The sequence below is a fragment of the Gekko japonicus genome, unplaced genomic scaffold (genome assembly GCF_001447785.1).
Source record: "Gekko japonicus isolate JY-2015 unplaced genomic scaffold, Gekko_japonicus_V1.1 scaffold2457, whole genome shotgun sequence".
Classification (NCBI taxonomy): Eukaryota; Metazoa; Chordata; class Lepidosauria; order Squamata; family Gekkonidae; genus Gekko; species Gekko japonicus.
In genome coordinates this window covers 88,689-92,800 of record NW_015176049.1, presented here as the reverse complement: position 1 = coordinate 92,800, position 4,112 = coordinate 88,689, and the positions used below count along the sequence as shown (strand labels likewise).

The window sequence follows — 4,112 nt, the reverse complement described above, 5'->3', positions numbered from 1 at the left end:
GCCACAGCAAATTGACACTGAGTGTCCAAGGCCAGGGCACCCGCCCAGAGCCTCTTTCTAGAGGTCGTTGTATTTATTTCCACAACGGGCCTTTTTCCTTGTGTGTGTGTGTGTGTGTGTGTGTGTGTGTGTATATATATATAAAAATAAAACCTTTTGCTTGGGTGGGGTTGCCAACCTCCAGGTGGGCCCCGGGGATCTCCTAGAATTGCAACTGATTTCCAGACTCCAGAGATCGGTTCCCCAGGAGAAAATGGCTGCTTTGGAGAGTGGGCTGTATGGCACTGTACCCCACTGAGGTCCCTGTCCTCCCAAACTGCGCCCTCCCCAATCTCCACCCTCATTATCTCCAGGAATTTTACAGCCTGGAGCTGGCAACCCTACTCAGGGGAGGTGCCAACACCTGAGTGCACCTGAAGTTCTGTAGCTTTTTGGATCCGGGCTCATATTTAGGATCCTTGTAGCAAACAAGAACTGAGGAGAAGAGAATGACGTAAGCCGCCTTGGGTCCCTGTTAAGGAGAAAGGCGGGGTAATAAATGCATTAAATAAACCTACAGAGTCATTGTCAGTAATGGATAGTGGCTGGCAGTGAGCCTATCAGTAGCTGGAACTTCTAGCATTCTTTTGAAAAGAAAGATGAAAACCCCACTCAGCAGGCGTGTTCAGTGCGGGATTTCTTAGAGCCAAGATAATGGAGACCAGTGCACCCTCTAGCTGTGGAGTCTTGTGAGCAAAAATTCTACTTTGTGAGCAGCTGGCATTAAAGTTGTGAGCGAGTGATTTGGCTGCTGCATACATTACTTGGCTCTAGAGCCATCCTTCCTGAGCTAAGACAAAAATGTGTGAGCGGAGGCTAAAAACTGTGAGCTGGCTCACACTCACTCAGCTTAGCGGGAACACTGATGGGGACACCGAGGAGGGAGCCCTGTATGCATGCTCTCTTGTCTTCTCTGTCAATAGAGAGAGGAAACACGAGGTCGTCCCGGCTTGTTCTTCCTTTTTGCTGACCCTGAGGGTTTCACCTAAGGCAAGAAACGGTGGTAAGTTCCCCACTGGAAGGAATAGGGGTGTTTTCAAAAATTCACAGCGATGTCCTTCCAGTTTGAAAATTGCCATTTGTGGGCCGGCGTTTCCCTGTTCACGATGAACCTGCAGTTGGTTCAGAGTGCTGGGCAAGTATCTGGGAGACCCAGGTTCGAATCCCTACTTGTGCCGTGGAAGCTGTCTGGGTGACCTTGGGCAAGTCGTGCTCTCTCAGCCTAACCTACCTCACAGGGTTGTTGTGGGGGAAGAGGAGAATGAGGGAAGCCGCTTTGGGTCCCCATCGGGAAGGAAGGCGGGGTAGAAATTAAGTAAATAAATAAGAAGCGACACAACTAATTCTGGCTAATATGGCTGTCTGTTCTTGCATGAAAAGGGTATAAAACAAATTTGCAAAGTAAGCACACTAGCAAAGGAATCAGGCAGCATGGAAATACTTGCAGCAGATATCTAGGGGGGACGGGGACAGTGCATTCCTGAACCCTTAAAAATGAATGGGCTCTGCTGCACAAGAGCATTTGATGCACAGGAGAATTTTCTTCTGGGCATTTGACAGTAGTGACCCGCACACCTCATGAAATAACTGGAATACTAATCTAGGTTTGCCACGGCTGCTGCGTGCCCCCCACCCCCTCCGGTAGCCTTTGGCCTCTGCTTCCAAGGACAGGGAGTGAATCTTTCAGTATCTTTTTCTGTTCCCTCCTTGGCTGTTGCTTCCTCGTCATAGCAACAGAGTGGTTGTTTGTTCGAGTTGCTAAGGTTTCTCCTTTGGCACAATCGGGTCTGGCTTACGCAGCTGAAGGTAATTACACAGCTGCCGGGTGTCGGTGGAAGGAAAAGCAGGAAAGAGACTCCACCTGACCCGAAGCAGGAGTCCTTCAGAGAAGGTGGGAGAAACTGGCAAATCGTGGCAAGGCCCACGGTGGCTGGCGAGGGCTGCTTCGTTGGCCAGTCGCCTGGCTGTGGGTCAGTGCAGGGACGCAAAGTTCTGGAGCAGCATGAACTAGAGGTGATACCGAATTTCCCGGCTGTGTCGTTTTTTGGCTTCCTTTCTCCCCTATGCAGACTGAAGACCTGAGTTGTTGATTATGCACTCTCCTCTCTTTTCCTCCTGCCAACTTTTTTCCCTGTTAATCCTGCAGATTTCACCATCCTGTTTGTGTTCTTTTCAGCATGCAGGTGGTGTAGCATTCCACGTGTTTGATTCCCCGCTTGTTCCCTGGGTACAGGAGACCTGTGAGTATTTGTTTTTGCATTACTTCTAGCGCCTTGCATTGAATTTTTCCTGAACAAATTGTGTCCATTCAAATATTTTGTATTGGTTGGATGTAAACAAGCAAAATGTGTTCTCGTGACAACGATCAACAAAAAAGAATTGATCAAAGGCGTATTTGTTCATCCCCTCTGCTATCCAGGATTGGTTTCCGAGGGAATGAGTCCGCCCTGGAGTTTGACAGCGATTTTTGTAGCATTCGCTTTATTCGTTTTTTAAAAAACGATTTACACCCTGATTTTCTCCCCAGTCATGGCCCAAAGTAACTTAAAATGGCATTCTCTTCTCCTCCATCTTATTCCCACAACAGCCCTATGAGGTGGGTTGAGAGGAGAGCGTGTGATTGGCCCAAAGTCACCCAGCAAGCTTTCATGGCAGGAGTGGGGATTCGAACCTGGGTCTTCCCGATCCTACTCCAACGCTCTTAACGACTGGCTCTTATTGATGTATATTTTGTATTATTTACAGATATTAATCAGTAGAAAAGGCAAAGAGGGACATCTAATCCCTGGAGAGACTAAAGGTGCACTCCAAAGTGCTCCATCTTCCCATAACTCATAGGTTGTGCGGCTTCTGATCCAGTCACAAACCCCTGCTGGCTGCTCCCTCTTTCTCCCCTCCTACCGCTGTTCCCTCTCCTCCACCACAGGTGTGCATCACTGCCTCCAAACCCTGATCCATTCTTGAGCAAGAAAAGGAGAGGGGGGGTCTGGAAACGGGTCCTGACCAGTGTTCCCTCTAAGCTGAGTTAGTGCGAGCTAGCTCAGTTTTTTTAGCCTCCGGCCCACACATTTTTGTCTTAGCTCAGGAAGGGATGGCTCCAGAACAAACTAATTTATGCAGCAGCCAAATCGCTCGCTCACAACTTTGATGCCAGGAGCTCACAAAGTAGCATTTTTGCTCACAAGACTCTGCAGCTTATTATTATTATTATTATTATTATTATTATTATTATTATTATTATTATTCAGGGCTGTTTTTGTAGCAGGTACTCATTTGCATCTTAAGCGACACACCCCTAATGTAGCCAATCCTCCAAGAGCTTACAGTAGCTCCTGTAAGAAGAGCTCTGTAAGCTCTTGGAGGATTGGCTACATTAGGGGTGTGTGGCCTAATATGCAAAGGAGTTCCTGCTACAAAAAGAGCCCTTGCCGCTCACCGTTCATGCCGCCGCTACACCGCAAGGGACGGGTGCCCCCCCCCGCTCTAAGAGCAGGTACCCATTTGTCTATTTGCCCTTTAACAGGCTTTCGAGCTGCTGGGTGGGCGGGAGCTGGGACATAGGGCCGGGTGCTCACCCCGGCCCCGGTGGGGCTCGAACAGCCGAAGATGTTCAGCCAGATGTCAATGCAGGCTTCACTTACCGCCTGCGCCACCGCTCCCTTTTATTAGAGGGAACATTGGCCTGACAACTAGATCCCTTTTCCTCACAATTAGCTCCTGATGAGGAAACTTCAGCAGTCATTTAAGAAACTTTTGTGGCCCTCTATCAAATACCCCTGGCTCTCAGGAGAGATCTATTTGTTGGATTCTGTGGACTTGATACTGCCAGGGAACCACGGAAAAAACAGCAGAGTGCTCAAAGGCTTTAACGCAGCAGAGCTTATGGCTAGGGGTGGCAACAGACTGACAAAATCACACGGAGACAGCAATCAGTTCTGAAACTAATAAGCAGGGGTAATTTCATAGAAAAAGAGGTGCAGGAGCTCATTAGCATAACTCATTAGCATAACTCATTTGCATATGCCACACCCCCTGACATCACCGGAAGTGTGTCAGAAGGCAACACCCACCCC

The 4,112-nt window shown here is 48.7% G+C and overlaps 1 protein-coding gene across 1 annotated transcript in view; it reads left to right on the top strand.

Moving 5' to 3' along the window:
- Positions 1-4,112, top strand: part of RPH3AL (rabphilin 3A-like (without C2 domains)) — an 88,099-nt gene that overhangs the window by 6,814 nt on the left and 77,173 nt on the right. Inside the window, exon 2 of the mRNA XM_015426679.1 lies at positions 2,216-2,279. The gene's annotated coding sequence lies outside the window, so the exon portion shown is untranslated. The remainder of the gene's footprint in view (positions 1-2,215; positions 2,280-4,112) is intronic.